The sequence below is a fragment of the Bombina bombina genome, chromosome 6 (assembly GCF_027579735.1).
Source record: "Bombina bombina isolate aBomBom1 chromosome 6, aBomBom1.pri, whole genome shotgun sequence".
Lineage (NCBI taxonomy): Eukaryota > Metazoa > Chordata > Amphibia > Anura > Bombinatoridae > Bombina > Bombina bombina.
Genome location: NC_069504.1, coordinates 783,215,619 through 783,242,697, shown reverse-complemented (window position 1 = coordinate 783,242,697; position 27,079 = coordinate 783,215,619). Strand labels below are relative to the sequence as shown.

Sequence of the window (27,079 nt, the reverse complement as noted above, 5' to 3'; positions counted from 1 at the left end):
CATGTGAAGAGCCTCTCATCGGGATGTTGGACACTCCATATATCTTTCAGTTAAAAATGTTTGGAAAAGTTAGCTAATATCCTTGCCTCTATAGGATCTCTTCATTTTTAATCTCTCCAGATATGGAAAAAAGACACTATTAAAATCTCCCCCGATAATCAGTTGGGTATTTACCAAAATAATTAATTTAGTGAATAACTTGTCTCAAAAAGCTGGCTGACATTCATTTGGAGCGTATAGATTACATAACGTAAAAAAAGAACAATTAGCTTCTATTTCTAAATTCAAGAATCTCCCGTCTGAATCTTTGTCTTGTGATATTATATGGATGTATTTATTAAAAATACATGCCACCCCCTCTTTCGATTTATCGCAGCTACTAAAACTACCTCTCCAATCCAGCCCATCCTAAGTTTGTCTGCCTCCTGGCAGCTCAAGTGTGTCTCTTGTAGAAAGACATTATCAGGTTTGGATTTTTTGAGATAGTGTGTTATCTTTTTCCTCTTGATTGGGGAGGAGATTCTCCCCACATTCCAAGAGAGAAAATTAATCACATTTTTAATTTATTGATATTTTCTGTAGCCAAAAAAAGGATGGATTTAACAATGGAAAAAGAGAGCGAAAAAACAAAAAGGAAAAGATATACCAAGTGCCTTATCCTGTTAGACATATAGTTGATTCTATTCATAAGTCAATTATACCTTAGTATTTTCCATAAACTGCTTAACATCCTCTATTTTATCAAGTAGTATTGTCTTAGAATTATGAAAGATTTTAATTTTAGCCGGATAAATCATAGTAGCTTGAAATCCCGAGTTGATTACTTGAGAGCACCATGGAGCGAACTCTCTCCTTTTCTTTACAGTCTCCGCATAAAAATCCTGAAACAAAAAGATTCAATCTTTATTAATTTCAAAGGGGCCTTTTTTTTCTATAGTGAGATAAGATCTTTTGTTTGTCCTTAAAGTTTAAGAATTTTGCTATAATTGGTCTTTTTTGTGTTGTTGTATTGCTCCTCTTGTTATTTACTCTGAATCTGTGTACCCTCTCTATTAGTATTGGGGTAGATTCTGTTGGTATGTCAAGGTCCTGAGGTAGTCTAAGAGTGACAAATTTTATGAGGTCTGAGTATTCAGCAATTTCCGGTAGTCCTACTATTTTAAGATTGTTTCTGCGAGTCCTATGTTCTAGTTCATCCATGCGTGCTTGAAGCGTCTGTATATTTTTAGTGTGTGTGTTAATTGATGTTTGTTGTGAGTGTTACAGATCATCTATGTCAGAAATTCTGTTTTCTTTCTCAGCTAATCTATCTGAGAATTGCTTGAGCTCACTTGTTAACATTGTAAGTTCTCTCTTGACTCCCTCAAATTGAGGTAAGAAAATATCAGAAATTTGTTTGATGAGGTTATTAGTATCAATGTATTTATTAGTGATTGATGTGTTATCTGCAGAGCTCATATCTGAGTTAGTTATGCTAGTCCGGACTTTTCTATCCTGCTGTTTGGGGGGGCAACAACTTTGCTAAACCCTAGGTATTTATCCATAAAATAGCGTGAGTCAAGGTTGTGCGAGGAAAGAAATCGTGTGTGGAGAGGGGAATAGTGTTATTACTGAAAACAAGGAATTGGTGAGAAGAAGCTTGTGCTAAAAAAGTGCGGTCATCTAGGATGTCCACAAGAGGAAATAAGTAAGGAGAAAGTGAGATGTGATTAAGGGTCTTAAAAAGGAATATAAAAATATACGTGAACCTTTATTCTAAATAGTGTTGGTGGGAGTATAAATTAAGCTAGGGCTAGCATATGTGTATTGATAAGATATCCCAATAGGGGAGAGCTGGCAATGACAAATAATAACGACTTCACGGATAGAGAGTAAAAATAAAAGAGTTACGTAGCTAAGATCGCAGTAGAATATCTTAGAAATATAAGTGAACAGCCTAGCATGTATGTACTTTTAACAGTAATTATAGTCTTGGCATATGAATATAGTGAGGTAATCTTATTTTTAGCGTATAGCTGACAATTTAAGGCTTTTCCTTAAATAACACAAGCAAACTTAAGTACTCTGTGCTGTTGTTTAGTTATCTAATAGGTCGTTTTAGCGACAACCACTTAATACTTCTAAAAGGTAATAGTTCCACAAGATAGGGAGGCTTTAGATAGTAAGATTTGTACAAATAATACTACAGCAAGGTATCTGGCAGGTAGGGAAGCATCCTAGAATATAACAATCAGCAATTTTGATCTTAGCATATAAATATAGTAGAGTGCTATTTAAATACACTGTGCTATAAATAGTTAGCTTGTATATGAAGTAAAACAAGCTAAGATAATTCAACAGCAGTAAGTCTGACCTGAGCTGATCTTATCACATGAAACAGGATATTCTCCTTCCTATCACACACAATTTTTACATTTTCATAAATAACCACAATTTTTTAAACGCAACAGGATGTCCATGTACCACTTATAGGAAATGTTTATAGGCCTACTAAACAAGTCTACAATATATTTTGAATATATTTTGCAATTCTATATAAACAGTCTTCAAATTATTTATGCATTTACTGGATCAATTTGATTATTTTAGATTTACACTAATGTCATTATATGCCTGACAAAACAATAAACCTGTGTTACTGGTATAGACCCAGACAGACACATTTACTGCTTGAAAAAGTTAAGTTTAATACACACACACAAAAAATCCTCCTGGGTCAGACATATGCAGTGTTAAATTTTGAGAAATGTAAGGTCAAACAGAATGCATTGACAGTTTATAGGTACTCATGCTCCAACACTCAAGTCAAATATGGTTCTGTTGTGCATATACTTTCTAGCACATTACATGATTACATCACATAATTAGCTTACTATTGAAAACTATGATGGGTTCTGGTGCACCCTCCAAAAATGTCCTCCATACCAGAATTTCCTTGTGAAATACTATAGCAATATATTTAATATTAAATATCTACTGTAATATAAGTAATAAGTTAATTAAAATCAAATGCTAAACTATTTAGCGTAATAATATAATCCTGATATGTTTTGCACATTTAAAACAAATTATATTTTTTACTGACTATGTTAATCCTTGTGAATAGATATAACACATGGTTAAAGATGCACACAAGGGGCACTCCTGTGTTGTTCCAAACGTCAAATATGGTTTATAATTTATAGTAAAAGAAACAGATTATTTCATCAGCTATTATATTATGATATTTATACCCAGAATTTTGTGAACCTGCTGTATCCTATACTCACATGATACAAACCAAAACAACACTGAACTGAATATATAGTTAGTTTCGTTCTCTTAGCTAATGCTATAGATGTGGGTATTCAGAGAACAGGGCGTCACTTTTTAATTGACCTTACTATTATTGGTACTCTCTAGTACTGGGAGTGGTTTCCTAAGGAATCTCCCGTGGTGGGCGTCACCATTCTTAGCAAATACAACGCCTCGTTTTTGAAGGGGCGTGTCTTCCGCTTGGTTCCTGCGAAGGTGGAGCCTGAAACACAGATTCTGATTGAGTGGGCGTAGCTGCAAACACGTCCGGTGTGCGTGTGATGTCACGGCGCGTAGCGGCGGCGCTCTGTGAGGAAGGAGCTCAGGGAGTGCTCTTATCTGTGTGTCGCCGTTAATTTCTGTCGTTGATAGCTCCGTTACCATTTTTCTTGGTTGTATTTGTATCCGGATCTTCTATCGGGTCTAGAAAAGGCAACGCGGGTAAGTACAAGGTGTACAGTCAAATGTATTCCGGACGCGGGGTACGCCAGGCCCGCATTGCGTAACCAGGGAAGTGAGGGGGAGGAGTTACGCAAGTTGCGTGAATCTGATCCGCTTTTTGCGTAGTGTTGTTGAGTTTTTGTGTGCCTAATAATGCAGAGGAAGTGATTACAATATTCATACTTAGTAAGTTGTGGGCTTTTGGTCGCACTGCATCCTTTGTGTAACATTGATATGTTATGTTAATATTACAAGATTTGCTTATTTGCATGCTGTTTCATGTAGGAACGCCTTAGGCTGTCTGTAAATGTACATTGAACAGGCTTTACGCAATTTACGTAAAATTGTGGGTTGGCTTTGTGGAATCTCGGAGCTAGCCTTGAGGATGGTGATTGTGCTGGCGGGAGCTGTTAACTCTGGCTGGTTGTATACGCACTTTGGACATTTGGCCTGTTGTATGTTTACCTATAATCAGATACATGTATGTAATTGCTTTACTCTGATTACGTTATAAGGGTGAGCGAACATTTATGGTGTTTACGTTATGTGCGTACGTCTGTGCCTTTCTTAGGGACGGAAGCAGTTTGGCTAAGACTAGCTGTGTGATAACAAGGGGCACCTGGTCTCTGTATTGTATGTATTGCACCTAATTTTATACTAATCCAATGGTGGAGGAGGTTTGCCTAGAATCTTTTCTATTTTACTGTATGCATTACAGTTTTGGGTATGGACCTAATGAGTCTTAAGATTGGAGACCGTTACCAGTATTGTGACACCAACCATATATATTCAGTTTATAGTGATTTGTTGTATTAATTGTTTGCAGTTGTCATTATACATTTTAATTTAATCCAAAGTAACTGGTCTTGCATGCTAAAATAAACATATTAAACGTCCATGGTCCAGATAAAACAAATAATTTTAAGATCATTCTCAGGTAGGCTGAAGAGCAGCAATGTACCAATAAGAGCTAGCTGGTTATTGGTAACCACACACAAGCCTCTTGTCATTGACTCACCAAATGTGTTCAGCTAGCTCCTAGTAGTACATTACTGCTTCAGAACATCTTTTTCCACTTTATTGTTTTACCTTTTTTTTTAAGTATGCATAATAAGGGTTGCCAAGTTTAGGAGCCAGTTAATTATATTTTTGGGAACATGGCAAACATGTTTTGCTTTTAGGTTTGTAGTACAAGGCGTTAACATGAAAGTTATACACCCTCTGGTTCTTGGGATTTGTCAAGGTCTTAATTTCTGAGGAAGAGAGAGAGCCTTTTCATACTCGAGTTGACAAATAACGGATGACAGTGTGGGAGAATTATCCCTGGTGCTTGCTGTAAAAGCATATAAATGTGTTGGAAATCTATTTAAACTTATACAGTGTCTGTTGTGTATTTTTTTTTCCTCTAAAACTAACTGGCTGTAAAGGGTCCACTCCCCCTGACTGTATTGGTTAATAGATACAGGCAACAGTAAGCAACAAGAAAACATTACCTTATTCAGGATAGGAAAGAACGTTGCAAAAAAATGGAATGCCTTCTTTTGGATAAAGCAATGCAATACTGGATGCAATATAAACTTTTTTAGTGTAAAAGAGCAACACTGCTCTTCATGTGGCAGCTGCTGTGTTCTCGCCTGTGCGAACTTAGTGAGCACAGTCAGGCATATGGGGTACAGTAAGCTTGTCAAGGGTAAGGATTATGACAACTTTGTTAGTTTTAGGTAGTTAGAGGTTGTTAATGTCATTCAAGGTGCTCAGTAAAGTGTGTGTATATGTGTATATATATATATATATATATATGTGTGTGATTTTTTTTTTTTTTTTTTTTTTACTATTTTCAATTTACTTTTATCATCAAATTTGTTTTTTTAAAGGTCTGTATCAGTAAAAAATTATGCTTTCATCCAGGGCTCAACAAACCCAGGTAGCCAATGGCTCCTATAATTTTATCACTGTCTCTTAACCTTTTGTATTAGTCTCCATATATCTTTATACAGATACTGCTGCCTGGCTCCGAAATCTTCTTACTGGCACTTAAATTTGAAAAAAAGATTTGTCGACCCTTGCTTTAATCTTAGAGCATATAATTTTCCGACTATTTACCCTGCTCTACTGTGTGTTTAACACCACAAAGGTTACACTCACTGGATGTGCCACTTAGGGCCTGTGGTGCACTGCTAGTCCCGAGCGGAACCACTGCTCTTCCAAACACAGTGCTAGTCGCACGATTCAGATGTGCAGTTAGCGCTGCTGATTTGAGGATCAGTGGGTACTGCTTGGGAACAGCAATACACTGTTTTCTGACTAGCTTATTTGCTCTGCAGGGCTTTAACACACAGTAGAGAAGGGTCAATGGTCGTAAAAATATAAATGCTCTAATGATTTAGAGCATGTCATTTTTAAACTCGTATGGATGGCCCTTTAAGAGTAAAGCTAGGTGGGTTTATAGACTGCTTAAAGATGTGAACACTCCTGAGATCCTATGTATAACTTTGTTTATAGCAATGTTGTAAACTCTGCTGCTAAAGGGATAGTCAAGTGCACGCTCCTGAACTCACCAAAAATTACTCTAACCGCTTGAGTGCTAATGACGGCTCTGAGCCGTCAGTTTCCCACTCTGGTGCTAATGACGGCTCAGAGCCGTCACTAGCACTCCCACCTTGAGGGAGATCTGGGGGCTGCTACCCCGGCGATTGGGCCTGCAAAGTGACAGGCATCGCCGGGGCTTCACGTTTTGCACGGAGACGTCATGCGCAATGACGTCACTGCACAACTTTATTAACAATTCACAATACAAAGTATAGGGAAAGGGGGCATGCTGCTTAAAAGCCTTTATCTCAGGCATCTAAGCAGCTACAGACCCCCAAGACCCACCGTTAAACAGGTAATCACCTAACCTTTCTAATGGCGTAAGTCTTGGGGATCTGAAAAGAAATATATAAAAATTAAAAAAAGCCTTCAATTACCTTAGCACCCAGGTGGGAAAGTGCTTAGCACTCAAAGGGTTAATAAAGGATATCCAGAGAAGCAAAATGGATTATAGAAGTAAATTAGAAATTGGTCTATAATTTCATGCTCTACCAAATTTGAGTTTAATTTTGACTTTTCTTTCCTTTTAATCTAATTAGGAAATTTCAGAGAGTTCCTTGAAAAGTGCATGTTCCTGTTGGAACACTTTGTTGGAGATGCAGAACTGATAAAGGGACATGAAACCCACAATTTTTCTTTCTTGAATCGCAAAGAACATGTGGTTTTAAACAACTTTCTAATTTACTTCTATTAAAATTGTTCATTCTCTTGGTATCCTTCTAGTGAACCAATGATAAGGAGCATTTAGGTGCAGCCACCAATCAACAGCTAACTCTCAGTAATGCATTGCTGCACCTGAACCTGCCTAGGAATGCTTTTTGAATAAAGGACCAGTAAATGCAGTAGCTTTGCATCAAAGTAGATATTTTCTTTTTATTTGACAAATACATTTCCAAGTTAAGTCTTATTTCCTCCACTCCTGTATCGTGACAGCCATCAGCCAATCACAAATGTGTGTATGTACACACACCGTATCTCACAAAAGTGAGTACACCCTCACATTTTTGTAAATATTTTATTATATCTTCATGTGACAACACTGAAGAAATGACACTTTGCTACAATGTAAAGTAGTGAGTGTACAGCCTGTATAACAGTGCAAATTTGTTGTTCCCTCAAAATAACTCAACACACAACCATTAATGTCTAAACAGTTGTACAAAAGTGAGTACACCCTTAAGTGAAAATGTCCAAATTGGGCCCAAAGTGTTAATATTTTGTGTGGCCACCATTATTTTCCAGCACTGCCTTAACCCACTTGGGTACAGAGCTCACCAGAGCTTCACAGGTTGCCACTGGAATCTTCTTCCACTCCTCCATGATGACATCACAGAGCTGGTGGATGTTAGAGACCTTGCGCTCCCCCACCTTCCGTTTGAGGATGCCTCGCAGATGCTCAATACCGTTTGGGTCTGGAGACATGTTTGGCCAGTCCATCACCTTTACCCTCAGCTTCTTTAGCAAGGCAGTGGCCGTCTGGGAGGTGTGTTTGGGGTCGTTATCATGTTGGAATAGTGCCCTGTGGCCCAGTCTCTGAAGGGAGGGGATCATGCTCTGCTTCAGTATGTCACAGTACACATTGGCATTCATGGATTCCTCAATGAACTGTAGCTTCCCAGTGCCGGCAGCACTCTTGCAGGCCCAAACCATGACACTCCCACAACCATGCTTGACTGTAGGCAAGGCAAACTTGTCTTTGTATTCCTCATCCTGTTGCCACCACATACTCTTAACACCATCTGAACCAAATAAGTTTATCTTGGTCTTATCGGACCACAGGGCATGGTTCTAGTAACCCATGTCCTTAGTCTGCTTGTCTTCAGCAAACTGTGTGCAGGCTTTTTTGTGCATCATCTTTAGAAGAGGCTTCCTTATGGGACGACAGCCATGCAGACCAATTTGATGCAGTGCGTGGCGTATGGTCTGAGCACTGACCCCCCACCCCTTCAACCTCTGCAGCAATGCTGGCAGCACTCATACGTATATTTCCCAAAGACAACCTCTGGATATGATGCTGAGCACGTGCACTCAACTTCTCTGGTTGACCATGGCGAGGCCTGTTCTGAGTGGAACCGCTGTATGGTCTTGCCCACCGTGCTGCAGCTCATTTTCAGGATCTTGGCTACATTCACTAAATTTAAAGTGAATGTAAAGTCAGTCGGCCTGCTAAATGCAGCATTAAAATTTATCTCAAAATAGGTGTACTTTAATTCATGCTTTTTGTAATAAAGTTTTTAATTACAGAGTATATTGTAATTATATCCCTGTGATCGTACTTTTAATCCTCCACCCGCCATCTTTGATTATTGATTGATATAGTAGGCTCGATCTGGTCAACCAATCATTTAATCCCCCCCCCCCCCCCCCCCCGGGGGACCAAACCCCTTTTCTCTACATCACACGTCCATAATGTGCTTGCGTTAGAGTGCTGTTCTATCGCTGATCTCGGATGCGCGTTCACATTTTGCGCATGCACTCTTAAACATTTTTGGGTTTTAATAATTTGTTCCTTAACTTACCTTGGATCGCAAGGTAAGTAGCGATCGTACAGGGGCACACATTTTAAAAACAATATAATGCATTATTAATCCTAAAATAGTAAACGTTATTGGGCAATATATATAATAACTACATCAGCGTGTAAAGCATGCGCGGATGTTCTGAAAGCCGTGAGCGCGCATTGCCTCTACGTAAACAGCGGGTGGGACCGCTGTATACGCAACATTTAAATAAATAAGGAAGTTGTGGATGGGAGGAGCTGGTCCATAAAACGGACAAAAATTGGTAATCAAAATATTTTTTTTCTTTCAATTTTTGCCAAAAAAGTGGCTGATTTAATTGTATACCAAAATGCTATATATATACACAATTTACATTCACTTTAACACACCTGCTCCCCATTCACACCTGAGACCTTGTAACACTAACGCGTCACATGACACCGGGAGGGAAAATGCAAATTGGGCCCAATTTGGACATTTCCACTTAAGGGTGTACTCACTTTTGTTTGCATTGACACTTTGTGCCCAATTTGGACATTTCCACTTAGGGGTGTACTCTCTTTTATTGCCAATGGTTTAGACATTAATGGCTGTGTGTTGAGTTATCTTGAGGGGACAACAAATTTACAATGTTATACAGGCTATATACTCACTACTTTACATTGTAGCAAAGTGTCATTTCTTCAGTGTTACATGAAGATATATTTACAAAAATGTGAAGGATGTACTCACTTCTGTAAGATACTGTGTGTATGCAGTATTGCACATTTTGGTTAATTGGGAGTGAATTGGAAGGTTGTTTAAAATTGCATGCTCAATCTGCATCATTAAAGTCTAATTTTGACTTGAGTGTACTTTTTTTTTTTTTTTTTTTTTAGGATACCAAGAGAACAAATTAACTTAGATAATAGAAATAAATTGGAAAGTTGTTTACAATCACATGATCTGTCTGAATCATGATACAATGTTTGGGTTTAATGTCTTTTGACTTGAGTGTACTTTTTTTTTTTTTTTTTTTTTTTTTTTTTAGGATACCAAGAGAACAAATTAACTTAGATAATAGAAATAAATTGGAAAGTTGTTTACAATCACATGATCTGTCTGAATCATGATACAATGTTTGGGTTTAATGTCCCTGTAATGCTGTTTCATTTTCAATTTAAATACTTTTTATTTAGCATTTAAAGACATCAAGCTGTTTAATATGTATGTTTTTGGCTTACATTGCCCATATTGTTTCTCATTTGGGTATGGAAGGGGTCAGTTCATTAGAAATTGTAAGCATTGATTCGTTCAGTAGTATTACAAATAGCTAGTTGGGCTAAGGTACATTCGGTCACATGAAACGCGTATGATTCGGAGAGGTTAAAGTCCTCCTATCTACCTTTTTTTTTTTTTTTTATGTCTGGTCTATTATAACTTTGTACAATAAAGTTAGGATATCTATCTCCTCAGGAGCCAGGGAGCCACTGGCTCCTAACTTTTTGGCTTATTCATCTATATACAACTACCACTGTCTGGCTCCTAATTTTTAAACAGATTTGTCGAGCACTGATGAGATATATCTATATCATATATATCTATCATCTATATATAATATATATATCTCTATCCTTTTTCGTGCATCTTTTGAATGTTGAGTGCTGGTGTTCTGTCAAAATTAAAGTGTTGGAGAGGTGGAGCGATGCTTTTATTTAATTTTTATTAGATGTGTATTTGAATGAGAAATGATGCAGTTTTTGGACGGACAGGGGCACACATACGCGCCTCTGACGGGCTGTATTCCCCTGGCGGGAATACAACATTGCACATGAGCGCTATTTTGTGTGCAATCCTGCCCGCACACAGCCAATCACGCGCGGGCAGATGCTATCAATATCCCCGGCCGGACTAGACTATGGAGATTAAAATTCGCTTCAAAAGGGTAGGGAAGCAGCCTTCTAATGACCACTGCTTGTTAAAAATGGCTTGCAGGTTCTCTTGCAAGAACCTGCAGCCGTAGGCAGGTGAAGCCTGCCGAAAGGGCTTGATTAATCGCCCTCTTAAAATAAACAGTCTAAGGAAGCATTCCTTGATTGTGCGGATAATGCGTTTTTTTTTTGTTTTTTTATCTTTCAAATTGCGACTATCTGAAACAGATTTGAGATTGAGAAGCCAAACAGTTGTATGTTCATAAACAAACATTTTAGTTTCCAGAAGTAAAACTGAAAGTAAAACTGAGCCGTTGCTCTCTGGATTCTAGGGTTTGTTAATCCTTGCGGTACTAAAAATACCAATAAAAACAGCATTATGTTTGAGAGACTGCATTGGTAATGTTTACATTTTTATATTTTTTACTGCTGTTGTATATTTAAAGGGACATAACCACCTAACAATTTTCTTTTAAAATAGAGCATAAAAAACTTTCCAATTTTATCTAGGTGCTGTGAGCTAGCTGCTGATTGGGGCTGCACATATATGCCTCTTGTCATTGACATACCAATGTATTCCGCTAAATCCAACTAGTAAATTGTTGCTCCTTCAATAAAGGATATTTATTTCATTAAGCAAATTAATAATTTAAGCTTAATGAAAGAGAAACTTTAGGTTTGGTGTCCCTTTTTAAAGCGAGGTCTGACAAACCCAAGCGCTAGGGAGCCACTTGCTCTTTAACATTAGGATTTGCTGCCCTGTTTTATAGCCAAGACATTTATGGGCTTACCCACTTTCCATTGCTGGCCACTACCAGCCACACGTGAAACTAAGCATAGCAGGGCCAGTTTCTTTCTAGGCCTTGCTACTGTGGAATTACAAATACACCATAAAAAGACAATGCAATAGCATGTTTTCTGGTAATTTTTTAAATTTAATCCATTTTTGCCTGCTCCTTTTTATAATGTGACAACCATCAGCCAATCACAAAATTCATATAATTATATATTGCACACTTGGATATGCTCAGTAAGAGCTGGATATAAGGTGTTTTGATAATGGAAGTATATTGGAAATATTTTTTTTTTTTTATCTGAATCCTAAAACATAAATTTTGATTTTGTCCCTGTAAAGTGACAGTAAAGTCAAAAATGAATCTTTCGTGATTAGAGACATATTCCAATATTTCTGGTATCGTTGCCTTATTCTCTTGGTATCCTTTGTTTAACAGCATACATAGGCAGGCTCAGGAGCGGCAATGCAATACTGAGAGCTAGCTGTTGATTAATGGCTGCACATAACGTCCATGTCTCATGTGTAGAGCTAACTTCCGGTAATGCATTGCTGCTCCTTTTTAATAAAGTATAAGAAGAATAAAATGTGGGTTTTATATCCCTTTTTAAAGTTGTTTGCTATGAAGTATGGAGTCATTTGATCATTGTAAGTGCTATAATATATAATCTCATGCACCCCTAGATGACCTTTTTGTCTTTGGAGTGCATACATTGGAGTGTTTTTATGCAATAGGACAGCCAGCTTCTGCCTCAGTAAGTGCTGCATTTTCAAGGCAATATGTACCAGATGCTCAGGCATCCAGGAGCCCACCTTGGGAGGGAAACGGGTCATTATACATAACACTTTGAAGAGGTCCTTTTTGAGTTTTCACATGCTGCTGTAGTATAGTGACACGGCATTACATTGGCTTGGTTATTTTGCCTTCCACCGTACTGTTTCCATGGTGATGAATTTGTAAAACCGCATGCCGAAGAGACACAACTGCTCGTTTTACTTTTCTGAGAGCTGTGTGCTATATTGAGCATGGATACTGTAGGTTGTTCATTGCAGCTCTATAATATAGGCTGCTCTTTGAGAGGGCTCTGTGAGCTAGGCTGCTCGTTGAGGGGGCTCTGTGAGCTAAACACAATTTGTACATCAGTATGATTTATTTTTGTCTTGTGATACCCAGCTACTGTGATTAGGCTGTTGAAACATGAGGGAAATGAATAGAGCTTCCAGTCTGCTGTGTGGTAACCTATGTAAGCTAATCCAAAATGGGTGCTTCATTTTAGCAGTTTTAAAAATCGAAATATGTAGTGCTATAGAAGGCCAACATAATCCGCTAGTTACCCCAAGGTATGGATGCATCTTTATCAACACAGATGCTTATAGAGCTGCAAGACACTATATAGTATTGGGAAAACAATTTATTAGTACTGATTGGAACTTTTCAATTTACTTCCATGTGCACAGTGTTTATATTTACACTTTGAGTCACCATCTCCCACTGAGCATGTGCAAGAATTCACAGAATATACACTTATACACATTTGTGATTGGCTGGCTGTCACATAAGGAGTAGAAATAGACAACTTTGAAATTTGTCAGACAAAATCTACTCATTTGAAGTTCAGACTAAGTGGTGTTGCATTGTCTCTTTAGCATTCATTTTATTTGTGTGATTTAAAGGGACAGTAAAGTCAAATTTAAACTTTCATAATTCATAGAAAATGCAGCTTTTAATGACTTTCCGGTGTACTTCTGTTATCTAGTTTGCTTTGTCTCTTATCCTTTGTTGAAAAAAACATATCTAAGTAGGCTCAGGAGCAGCCCTACTGGGGGAGCTAGCTGCTTATTGGTGGCTGCACATATGCCTCTTGTCGTTGGCTCACCCCATGTATTCTGTTAGCTCCCAATAGTGCATTGCTCCTCCTTTAACAAAGGATACCAAGATAATGTAGCAAATTTGATAATACAAGTAAACTGGAAAGTTGTGTCAAAATGTATGTTCTATCTCAATTTTAAAAGAAACATTGTATGTTTATTATATACCATTTTTGCTGTGAATAGGGATCATGTTATGTCTGCAGACACAAATTCACAATTTTGGGAACTACAAAACCAAAGAATATGTAATATAGAAAAAATGTCCAAAATAATGTGACAAACATCTGGGTGAGCATGACATTGCAAATGGATTAATGGTATTAATTTACCAAAAAATAAACATTACAGCCTCATGCTACATAATTCATAACAAATCTTTATCTCAGGCTGAATAACCTTTGAATTATAATGTATCTTAAAGGGACATTATACACATTTTTCTTTGCATAATTGTTTTGTAGATGATCTATTTATAAAGCCCATAAAGTTTTTTTTTTTTTTTTTTTTTTTTTTTAAATAAATGTATAGTTTTGCTTATTTCTAAATAACATTGCTCTGATTTTCAGACTCCTAACCAAGCCCCAAAGTTTTATGTGAATACTGTCAGCTACCTTCTCCAGCTTGCTCATGTTTGTGTAAAGGGTCTTTTCATATGCAAAAGAAGGGGGCGGGGGGAGTGTCTTATTTGCCACTTGCAGTGGGCTTTCCAGCTACCTTTTCAACATAGCCAAACTGACAGCTTCTAAGTAAGTTTTTAAACAGTTTTATACTGGATTTTTATATCGGTATCTGTGCATCTTATTCTTTATAGTAGTGTCTATTACATCCAGTTATATGAAAATGAGTGTATACTGTCCCTTTAAGGTGAATGTAAACTTTCATGAATTAGTGCCTGGTTTTTAAAAATACTTTTAAATAACAGGGACACTTTAATTCATTAAATTTTACATTGCAGCGTATTTTTACAAATACCTTTTTTTTTTTTTTTCTCTTCTGCAAAGCCAGATCGTCTATCCACCGCCTTCTGCTCCTCTATACTTACGTCAGCAATGACGAAACCGGCCGCCTCCAATCATGGTGTGCACCCCGTAGGAAGCCGGTTTTGTCATCGCTGTGTAAGTAAAGCATGAGAAGCGGGCGGGGGGTCGCCGATCCAGTTTTGCTGAAGAGAAAGTTAAGTATTTGTAAAAATACGCTGCAATGTAAACTTTCCCCGCCCTCAAAAATAATTTTATTCCCCCCCCCCCCCCCCGACCTCACATCCGCTGAAACAGTAACATTGTTATACTTTGTGCAAACTCATCTAGTGTTCAAGATCACTCTTGCAAAACTGCTGCCAATAGCTCTCCAGTCATATGCACACCACCTACCTGGGTAGTCTCTTAAGCAAAGAATACCATGAGAATGGAGAACATTTAATAACTTTTCTGTTCCTTAGGAATTAGATTGTGTCCGTATTTTTCGCTAGTTTGTATTTTAGTAATTTAATTTCCAGATTGTTGGAAGATTTAGTATCAAAATTGTCTATCTGGAAATGCTTTGAATTTTGCAGCCTATGGGCTTTGGCATTGGGGAAAGTTTTTTTTTTTTTTTTTTTCTCCCCCCTCAGTTTCTTTAAAGGAGCTTATGAACTCACCTCTCCCTTTCTTGTTAGGATGCACTTAAGAGTACAGCTGGGTCACTCCAACCATTACTTTCAGCAGCAGCCATGCTCATTGCTCTAGTTCACAGCTATAAGTGTCCAGGGGTTTAAATAACCACTATTATCTGGGAATTTAAACCCTTGATTGTCCTGGGTACCAAGTAGTTAAAATAGAGTTGTGAGTGTTGTAGAATTTTGACAAACTTGTCAAGTCATTCAGTACAGTACTTATTTATATAGCAGATCTGGCTGATAAATTGTTGCTAGTACTGGTCTATCCTGGCTGATTCCACAATCTGAAAACTCGGCTTATATGGCTTTTTTTTTTTTTTTTTTTTTGTATTTCAGCAAGGAACTTTCCCCTTTTTTATTGTGTTCCAAATTATCCATTTTGTCTATTTTCCATAAATTGTTTACAAATAGTCATTTTTGTTTTTGAAATAGTTTTTTTGCTGTCAAAATCTCTACTGAAAGTTTTAGTACTGCACTATTGATTAAAGAAATACTAGGGAAACAGAAGGCATCAGCAGAAACCAACCCACAGTCTGGATAGGATAGAGCTCAACACATTTGAAAGTGTTCTTGCAGCAGCTTAAAAAAAAAGTCCACTCTTATCAGCAACTTGCCTGAGTACATTTGTCAATTTTTAAGAACAAGCAGTGTGAAAATATATCATTCTGGGTTTATCAGTTATATTGAACCCAATTTTTTTTTTTTCACGATTCAGATAGAGCATGCAGGCTAAATGTAGCCACCAATCGGCAAGCGCTTTCCAGGGTCTGAACCAAAAATGGGCCGGCTTGTAGGCTTACATACCTGCATTTCAAATAAAGATACCAAGAGACTGAGCAAAGAAAATTTGATAATAGGTGTAAATTAGAAAGTTGCCTAAAGGGACACTCAGGTGTTATTAAATTTAAATGATTCAGATACAGCATGCAATTTTAAACAACTTTCCCATTTACTTCCATTAAAAAAATGTGCAGTCTTATATTTACACTTTGAGTCACCAGCTCCTACTGAGCATGTGCAAGAATTCAGACTATACGTATATTTATTTGTGATTGGCTGACTGCTATCACATGGTACGGGGGGAGTGGAAATATACATAACTTTGAAATGTGTTAGAAAAAAAATCTGCTACTCATTTGAAATTCAGAGTAAATGCTATTGTACTGTCTTGTTATCTTGCATTTGTTGATTATGCAGATCTACTGTGTTTACTGGTCTTTTAAAATTGCCTGCTCTATCTGAATCATGAAAGGAAAAAAAAACATTGGGTTCAGTATCCCTTTAACTGTCTATTCTGGGTAGTGATGCACCGAAATGGAAATTCTGGACCGAATCCGAAAATCCGGGATGCACTTGGCCGAAAACCGAAACTGATACCGAAAATGTATTTTTTCAAATTATTTTTTTTTGCATAATTAGAGCCAATAAAAAAGCCCACACTTTTATTGAAAGTAACACACTAAAATTGGACAAAAATATCTTAAAACAATAATATGCTACACAATTTTACCAAGAAAAAAAAACAGGCAAAAAATGCCATTTTCGGCCAAAATGTTTCTGCGACCAAAATTTTGGTGCATCCCTACTTAAAACAATTATAAATATTAATATACTGTATTATTCTTCATTGAGTTCTATGTAACAGAATCATATTTAACAGGTTTTTTTTTTAACAATTATCCAAATAAAGTATAGTCCTATGAAACTCATTATATGCAGAACAGTAAGTCAAGTAATAAACTTAAACAGCAGCTCTAGGCTAGCATCACATTTGAAACATGCTACAAAATAATTTTACCGAAAATAACAGGCTAAAAAAACGAAAACCGAAATAGACAAAAATGCCATTTTCGGCCAAAACTTTCTGCGGCCGAAATTTCGGTGCATCCCTAATTCTGGGTGATGTGCTTGTAGCTAATTCCTCAAGTAACACAACAGCATAGCTGCAACAGTGTTAAATTGTCTTATCAATATTGTAGTCATATGGTTTAAATGTATATTGCTGTTGTGGAATGTGAATATTTTGAAATTAAAGTGAAAGTAAATCCAAGCGTTTTACAAACGCTAGGATTTACTATTGAAACAAAGGGCACTTTCATGAAGTGTAAGATACTTCATGTAGAAAGCTCCTTTATTTGATTCAATCAATCACCGTTTTCAGCTGCTACAGCAGCCCACAGCTAAAAAATTTTTTGGCTAAGAGGTGACTTTTCACCTCTTAGCCAATAGCCGTGCAGTAAATCTGGCTCCCATGGGCGCCAAGCCGGTTTTACCGCACGGCTATTAGCTAAGAGGTGAAAATGTCACCTCTTAGCCAAATTTTTTTTGCCATGGGCTGCTGTAGGAGCTAAGAGGGGCGATCGATTGAATCAAATAAAAGAGCTTTCTACATGAAGTATCTTATACTTCATGAATGAAAGTCCCCTTTGTTTCAATAGTAAATCCTAGCGTTTGTAAAACGCTAGGATTTACTTTCATTTTAAGTACCAGTACTATAATGCCCAAATATTTTTCAATTATATTCTTGCCCTCTGCAAATGTTTAAAGGGATATGAAACCTAAATGTACCCTCCATCAGCAAGTGCTACCTAGTGTGCTAACCCAAAAATAGTCCGGCTCCTAAGCTTACATTCCTGCCTTTTTTTAAATGGTTTCCAAGAGAACAAAGAACTTATAATAGGAGTAAATTAGAAAGTTGCTTAAAATGGAATAAGTTAGAGGATATATCCTATAGAGGTGCGCACAAATGATAGCCGAAACTCGACTCATAAACCAGTCTCAAAGAGGGCAAAGTACCTGGAGCAACCAGCAACCAATATTGGCGGCAGCACACTTGGGAAGGAGTGAGGACAAAAATCTGTAGGAGCAGAGAACAGAGGCTCCTTATGGGACAGTATCGTGGTATAACAGTAGATAAGGAAACAGCACACACCTGACCTTCTGTGTGTGCTGTTTGCTGTTTCCTTATCTACTGTTATACCACGATACTGTCCCATAAGGCGCCTCTCTGTTCTCTGCTCCTACAGATTTTTGTCCTTAAAATGGAATGTTCTATCTGAATCATGAAAGAAGAAAAAATTGTCTTTCATATCCATTTAAGGAACAGTAAGCAACTTGAAATTTTTAATACAAAATATTTAGTTATATGTAGAAAAACAACTTTGTAATATACATTTTTTATTTTCTGCCTTTTCGTGTAATTTAGCTCTGAAAATTGGGACTTTTCTAATTCTCAGAATTGAAAAAGAAATCTGAAGACTTATTGGCCTCCATGTACTAAGCGGCGGGCGGACAGCTTCTCAACTCTCAAAGCTGTCCTCCAGCCTTTGCTACACACGGGCAGCGGGTCTGTTGATCCGCTTGCCCGTATGTATCATTACACGCTCTTCAGAGTGTGTAATGCCCGCCCCTTCATTTACACAACCAATCACGCGACTGAAGGGGCTGTCAATCACAGAGAGCGCGCTAGCTAGCTCTCGGTGTTTCTCCCTCGCCACCTTAGAGGTGGCGTAGGGTGTAAAAAAGAAGCGGTCTAATGACCGCTGCTTCTTGCATTGCGAGAAGCAGGCTTGCATATGCGAACCTGCCCCGCAAGGGCTCCAGAGCAGCTTTCACTGTTTCGTACGTGGAGCCCATTATAGCTAATACTGCTACATATATTTTTCTAGTGTACTTTAAAAGGGATATGAAACCCAAAATGTTTGATTCAGATAGAGCATGTGATTTTTAAACTTTCTGATTAACTTTTATTTATTTTTCTTCGTTCTCTTGGTTTCTTTTGTTGAAAAACAGGGACTTATGCTTAAAAGCTGGCCCATTTCTGGAGCACTGTATGGCAGTTTTGCAAGAATATTATCCATTTGTAAGAGCACTAGATGGCAGCTCTATTTCCTGCCATGTAGTGCTCCAGACATCTACCTAGGTGTCAACACAGAATATCATGGGAACTAAGCAAATTTGATAACAGTACATTGGAAACGTTTTAAAAAAGGTATGCTTTGTCTGAATCACAAAAAAATATTTTTTTTTGGTTTTGTATCCCTTTAACCAATATGAACGGCAAAACATTTTCTACATTAACAAAATTACTTTGGCTAGCCTTGTCTGGAGATTTAACCCAGTGTGATTCCTCCAGGCAAGTAGTGGGTGCAGTTTAGTTCTTAAATTCTCATTTACGGTTATCGTTCAATGTTTTCTTAAATGTTTAGATTTGGCTGATTTTTCTGCTACAGAAAAAAAAAAAAAAAAAGGTATGCTTTGCCGAAACGCGTAAGCTTGTCTAGAGCTGAAGGGCACATGTAATGTTACTATGTGTGTGCTTGTTTTTGTCAAGACTTTGAAATAAACTACTTGTGTTTTAAGTTGCTGCTACTCCGAACTTTCTTTTAGTCAATACTTAGGGTTGTCTAATAAAAAAAAAAAATATATAGATGTGAAGGGTTACTCAGGGATTCCTGATCGGTGTTTCAATGTAATTATCGCTAATTTTTGAGAAAAAAAAATGGTTTGGAAATAGCAAAGTGCTACTTGTATTGCCCTATAACTTGCAAAGAACATGTAAACATTGGGTATTTCTAAACTCAGGACAAAATTTAGAAACCTAGCATGGGTGTTTTTTGGTGGTTGTAGATGTGTAACAGATTTTGGGGGTCAAAGTTAGAAAAAGTGTGCCATTTTTTTAATCACATTTTATAAAAAAAATAGTAAAATATAAGATGAAAATAATGGTATCTTTAGAAACAGTATATAAATGTGTGGGTACAGTAAATGAGTAAGAGGAAAATTATAGCTAAATACAAAAAAATTTGAAAAGTGCTGTGGTCACTAAGGGGTTAATAAAATGGCATCTATTTAAAGGGACACTAAACCCAATTTTTTCTTTCATGATACAGATAGAGCATGCTATTTTAAGTAACTTTCTAATTTACTCCTATTTTTTCTTCGTTCTCTTGCTATCTTTTTATTTAAAAAGCAGGAATGTCTGGGGACACACAAAATCACACAGACATGAACAAGGTTAACCAGCAGAAGGCAATAGTACTATTTACGTAAAAGATGTTTTATGTTACGTTGGGTTTATGGTTTTCATAAAGAAGGGGTGCGAGTTTCTTTGCACCACTAGTTAATAGAACAAAGACAATATAACACCAAATGACAGAACTGGAAGAAAAATAATCATTCATATTCAACACCACGGATAGCTTGATCAAACATGCGAACATTAAGGGTCACTGATGTACCCAGAATTTGACTGTCTTTTTTTCTTTTTTTTCTGATTTAAGAAAATCTTGATGTATATTGTTTACATTTCTTGCAAAATATGTATGCTTACAGTTTTTTCAATAAAGCTCTTTTGAAAAAAAAAAAAAGCAGGAATGTGATGCCTAGGAGCCGGCCCATTTTTGGTTGAGAACCTGGGTTATATATGCTTGCTTATTGGTGGGTAAAGTAATCCTCCAATAAGCAAGAGCTATCCATGGTGCTGAACCTAAAATGGGCTGGCTGCTAAGATTTACATTCCTGCTTTTAAAATAAAGATAGCAAGAGAATGAAGAAAAATTAATAGGAGTAAATTAGAAAGTTGCTTAAGATATCATGCTCTATCTGAATCAAGAAAGAGAAAAAAAAAATGGATTCAGTGTCCCTTTAAGTATATTTTTAAAATCTTTTCGACTACGACCCACATGTAAGATCTTGACAAATTTTGCGATCTAGTGAGCCGATGCCCGTAAAATTATTTTAGTAGTTTTTTTAATTTTTTTTTTATTCTATATCAGAGCTCAACAAACCCAGGGAGCCACTGGCTCCTAGAATTTTACCCCTGGCTCCTACCTTTTTGGGTTATTCTCCGTATATCTATATTCAAATAGCACTATCTGGCTCCTAAATTTTAAGTGGATTTGTTGACCCTCAATATACATTTTTCTCCTACACCTAAAACTTTATTGAGAACTTGCCAAATTTGTATTTGTTAGTGTTTTTTTTTTTTTTTTAATGGCTGGTGGAAAGGTTCACGTTTAAAGAGTTTGAATAGATGAGGATGGGTGTAAATTGGAGCAACATTCTTTCTAACAGAGCAAGCACCATTTTTAACCTATCAACTTTGGTTACAGAATTTGCTTGCTCTCCTACTTTTAAATGCATGTAAAATCCATTTGCTCCAGCGTACTATAGCAAGTCACTTTGGCATATGTTGTAGGTTGCTTTGAACCTTTTCATCTCCAATCAACCAGTGCCCAATTGTGGAGCTTACTGGGGGCAAGTATGTACCCTGCAGTCACAGATCGGCAAAGAGGGTGTTTTTAGATGTGTGGATTTCAGTGGTTTTAAAATTTTAAAGTTTTGCATTAGCTGGTGCTGTACAGTTTCAGTATATTTTTTGCATGTGTTAATTATTTGTTCCCAACAAATGGAGCACTAGAGATCACATGCTCTAACCGCAATAGTTCCATCATGATTAGATGGTGGAAAGATAGCAAGCCTCAAACTAGCTTCTACTGTTGTGAATATGATATTGGGGATGTACATTATTTTGAAAGTTTTCTCATAAAATACAGTGACAAATGTGCATGTGCCTTTATCATATTTTTCAGGCAGTTTGGAATAATATATATATATGTATCCATCAGAGCAGTGGTCGACAAATCTGTTTAAAATTTTGGAGCAAGGAACAATGTTTAGGACCCAGACCAAATAACCTAAAAAAACTAGGAGCCATGGGTAAAATTCTAGGAGCCAGTGGCTACCTGGCTCCTGGGTTTGTCGAGCCATATATTAGATGCACGTGAAATTCAAAATACATACCTCCCTTATTAGGAACTCACTCGGTAGGCTGGGGTGCATTGCCATTTTGAGAGTGGGGCTGGGCCACGGGTGGATAGTGGATGGGATCACAGATGTGTGTCTGCAAAGGCTATCTCATCTTCACAGGGACAAGGCCCAGGATTAGGAACTGTCCCTGGCAAATAGGGACAGTTGGGAGGTCTCGCTTTCATAGTGTGTGGAAAATGGTCTTTGTAAAGCATATGTACATATCCTCAGCAGTACACTACTGGTAGCTAGCTGGTGATTGGATACACACATTTGCCTAGTTATTAGATTGCCAGATGTGTTTAGCTGTCAGTTACATTGCTGCTCCAGACCTGACTTTTATTGTTTTAATCATTTTTAAACAGTTGTATGCTAGGAATAACATTCTTACGCGCTACTGCAATTGTATTTGCTATTAGATAAGTGTATACTATTAATCATTGCATTGTTTGGACTTAGGCAATTGTTGCATGTTAATTATATTACAATTGATTGTTTTCTTATTGAATTCCGAGTGTATTTAGTTTTTTTTATACGGGGTTTGCTGTCTGTGGTAGACACGTTTTTAATTCGGAAACATTTTCTGCCTTTGACAGTCACTTACTATTCTAGATTGCAAAGCATTTGTTAAACAACTTCGATAGTTTATCAATGGAAACAAGTATAATTTAAACCGATTCTAGCATTGTTGTGCCATTAAACAATATATTTAATTATTACAAATAATGTTGCTCAAGCGTCTGCTTTATGGTGTTAACAAATCTATGTTTTTTCCTTGTGAGTTTAATCCCATTGCAGTCACTAGTACATGCAAACTCTGGGGCGTATGATACATCAGTTTATAAATAATATCCAGTGGACGATTTTGTCTTCTGTAGGTTTTAACCTCGGCAATAAGGTTCCAGAAACTTCCGCATGTACGTGCTGTTGGCAGCGTCTGTCACTGATAGCGTTGCATTGTATTGCATCACACGCTGAACCTGCGACTGACGTCACTTCCTGACTCTGCCAGCGTCGTCGTGAATTGACCGTAATACGCTGTTGGTGTGAACCTTTATGTCCGCTTTTCCCACTGCATTTACCCTTACGTACACAACGTACTTTACGGAGTTTAGAGTGTGGGTTACACCATATTCACTCTAGAGGTATTAATAACGTAGAGCTTTTTGAATACTGCTCTTGCGTTGACTCGGCTCTACAATACTAGGGAAGTTACGCAGTCTCCGTAGTGTTTGGTCTCCTTGGCGGGCACTGTTTCGGACGCTGAGGGTGCTGCTAGTGACGCGCTCCTGGTGTGTATGTATGTTTTCACATATTTCTCTGTCCGTACACATATTTGTCCATACGTATTTGCACGCATCCACAGTGCTGAGTGGTGGATATGTACCGGACAAGAGAAGCCTGAAACCAGCGCCATTTTCTGGGAGAGGAGGCCCTGTGTGTGACCTACGTGGGGGTGTAAATCGTTTTTTAACATGCTTTTATGTGTATACGTCACGTGAGTGTGATTGTGTTTTTACGTGTCTAATATAATAAAATAGATTTACACTTGAGTGTAATGCATGTAAAGACTGTAGGCTCACTTTCTCTTTATTTTCACATACTGGTCAAAATTCAGCATTTGTGTTCTACATTTTATGCGTTGCCTGTGAAGTTGTGATCCACATGCACTGCATTTCTGTCAACCTGTTTGCTGGATATATATTTTTTAAAGTCTATGGGGAAAACAGGGACTTTACACGCCAAAATATGGCTCCCCTTTTTGTTCCTGGAGACACAAACACTGCAGTATTGTTGGTAGCCCTCATCTGAACCCCCACGCCAATTTTTGTAGGAAAATAATGAGATATGGCTGAGAAAATGATTTAGAACGCTAAACTAAGATTTTACCCGAGAGAACATTTATTCTACGTTATTTTTTTTTAAAACTTCCCAGTGTCCTGATGCAAATTCAAATAAAACACCTACAGCACTGCAACAAAATACATTAAAGTGAATGTCTGTCAATTTTCTCTTCTACAGAAAAAACGTGAAATACTTTTATTACCAAATTTCGTCCGTTTTATGTACCAGCTACTCCCACCCGCAACTTCCTGATTTTCTTCCATTTTACATATACAGGGGTCGAACCCGATGTTTACGTAGAGACAATGCACGCTCCCGGCTATTGGCACATCCGTGCGTGCGTTAAACGACTAGTTGTATAGTAACAATGTATTCAATGAATACATTCATTGAATACTATCGGTGAAGCAACTACAGCAGCGATCCCTCCATAGTTTTGCAACTCCTATACTTTCAAAGGTCTTTATTTGTAAGAATGTTCTTCAATTTGGCAAGCAAATATGTTCCTCGAAATGTTATCACTAGATATATATATCTATATATCATTTGCCAACAATCGCAAAAAAAACCTGTAAACCAAGTGCACTATGTAAAGTGCCGCAATGTATAAGATACTTATATATTTAAAAAAAATATATATCTTTTTGATAGTCATTTATTCCTAAACTTTTACTATTACTAAGTCCCAAAAATTTTAAAAAGCACATGCGCAAAATGTGAACGCACGTCAGAGATCGTTTGTTAGAACAGATTTCTAACGCAAGCGCATTACGGACGCGTGACGTTAGAAAAGGGGTTTGCGCTTCTTCCCCCCCCGGGGGGGGGGGGGTTCAATTATTGGTTGACATGATCGAGCCTACAATGTCAATCAATATTCCGAGATGGCAGGCGGGGTTGTAAAGTACGATCGCAGGGATATAAACAAGAAATACTCGGTAATTACTGATTTATTTAAAAAAAAATCTTGAATTAAAGTTCAGCCATTTCAACATCACTTTTAATGCTGTTTACCATGCAGAATGACTTTACATTCACTTTAACGTCTTAACTAAAGTTTCTATGGACATTTAAGCAGTTGTTGGTTGCAACTGATCATACATTGGGATATGTTTTTATCATCCAGTGAGCTATCCGTCTCTTGACAAGTGTTTATGGAATATAAGCACTTCATTTGGTTTCAAAATCAGTTTGGTTATCCTAACACATTTTCACGAAAATGTTCGTTTTAAAGCTTTTTGAACCATGTTCATTTGCAAAATGTTTTCAAATTTAATTTTCCTTTAATGTTTCATGCCACACTAGTTTACCGTGCTATTATATGCATGAGAGAAAAATGGTGATGGCTTTCAGTAGTTTTTACAAAATCTAGAATTTAAAAACTTTCCTGGAGGGGTGGTTGTCTAGAGAGGAGACTAAGGTTCCTTTTGATAAATACTTTGAGGAGAAAATGTGAAATCTGGCTATATTAATTTTGAAAATGTCAATAACCAAGTTAAGCAGTTTCCCTCATACTGTTAAAGGGATATAAAGCTTTAGTAGGAAAACGAGCAGTGGTTCTCAAACCAAGTGACCTCAAGGCCCAGTAAATATTAGCCAGACCTGTCCAGTTCCTGGTAGTCATCGTAAATATCAGTTTTCCACAGAATGTAATAAATTCTAATATAACATTGCTATCTAAAGCACACATTAATTGCATAGTTTAACATAAATCTATTCCAAAATTAACTTACTTTAGCTTAATAATGGATGGTCAGTAAAATCAGCCGGGTGGTGCACTAATTACAAAATAATCGTGTGTGTATGTATACACGTCATGGGTTAGGAAGCTCAATATTAAAGATAGGAAGAAGTAAAATAAGAAGTCCGGGACTATTGGACCACTGAAATTGGACTTTTCCCCATCATTAACATTGAGTGAACTACTAGCTTTTAACCCCTAACTAGTAAACCATGGTGTGTGTATGTGTATGTTAGATATAGATGTGTATGTATGTGTGTGTATGTGTATGTATGTGTATGTATGTATGTGTATGTGTATGTATGTGTATGTATGTATGTGTATGTATGTATGTGTATGTATGTATGTGTATGTATGTATGTGTATGTATGTATGTGTATGTATGTATGTGTATGTATGTATGTGTATGTATGTATGTGTATGTATGTGTATGTATGTGTATGTATGTGTATGTATGTGTATGTATATATATATATATATGTGTGTATATACACACACGTGTGTGTATGTATATATATATATGTATGTATATGTATGTATATGTGTGTGTATGTATATATATATATGTATGTATATGTATATGTATGTATATGTATATATATATATGTATATATATGTATGTGTATGTATATATATATGTGTATATACACACACACGTGTGTGTGTATGTGTATATATATATATATGTATATATATATATGTGTATATATATATATGTATATATATATATATATACACATATATATATATACATATATATATATATACACATACATATACTTATATATATATATATATATATATATATATATATATATATATATATATATATATATATATGTATATATATATGTATATATTTCTTCTGTTAAGTGTGATCAGTCCACGGGTCATCATTACTTCTGGGATATTAACTGCTCCCCTACAGGAAGTGCAAGAGGATTCACCCAGCAGAGCTGCATATAGCTCCTCCCCTCTACGTCACTCCCAGTCATTCTCTTGCACCCAGCAACTAGATAGGTCGTGTGAGAGGACTATGGTGATTATACTTAGTTTTATATCTTCAATCAAAAGTTTGTTATTTTAAAATAGCACCGGAGTGTGTTATTACCTCTCTGGCAGAGTTTGAGGAAGAATCTACCAGAGTTTTGCTATGATTTTAGCCGGAGTAGTTAAGATCATATTGCTGTTCTCGGCCATCTGAGGAGTGAGGTAAACTTCAGATCAGGGGACAGCGGGCAGATGAATCTGCATAGAGGTATGTAGCAGTTTTTATTTTCTGACAATGGAATTGATGAGAAAATCCTGCCATACCGATATAATGTCATGTATGTATACTTTACACTTCAGTATTCTGGGAGAATGGTACTTCACTAGAATTACACTGTAAGAAAGACATAAAGCTGTTTAATAACTAGAGATTATGTTTAACGTTTTTGCTGGAATGTAAAATCGTTTTCATTTGCTGAGGTACTGAGTGAATAAATGTTTGGGCACCATTTTTCCACTTGGCAGTTGCTTAAATCTGTTTTTTCTGTCAGTTTCTGTTCTCCCTCACTGCTGTGTGTGTGGGGGAGGGGCGCTTTTACTATGCATCAAATATTTCAGTCAGCAACTCATTGTATTCCCTGC

At 36.9% G+C, this 27,079-nt stretch overlaps 1 protein-coding gene and 1 long non-coding RNA gene across 2 annotated transcripts in view; one reads left to right on the top strand and one right to left on the bottom strand.

Annotated features, from left to right (window-relative positions):
- Positions 1–467: 467 nt before the first annotated feature.
- LOC128662261 (uncharacterized) lies at positions 468–3,340 on the bottom strand. Its single transcript, XR_008402732.1, has 2 exons — positions 3,270–3,340; positions 468–881 (listed from the first exon to the last, which is right to left on the bottom strand). It is a non-coding gene; the product is annotated as an uncharacterized LOC128662261 (long non-coding RNA).
- Positions 3,341–3,584: 244 nt separating this feature from the next.
- The window catches only part of LOC128663661 (bromodomain-containing protein 4B-like), a 777,540-nt gene continuing 754,045 nt past the window's right edge, over positions 3,585–27,079 (top strand). The window contains 1 exon segment of the mRNA XM_053718097.1: positions 3,585–3,735. The gene's annotated coding sequence lies outside the window, so the exon portion shown is untranslated.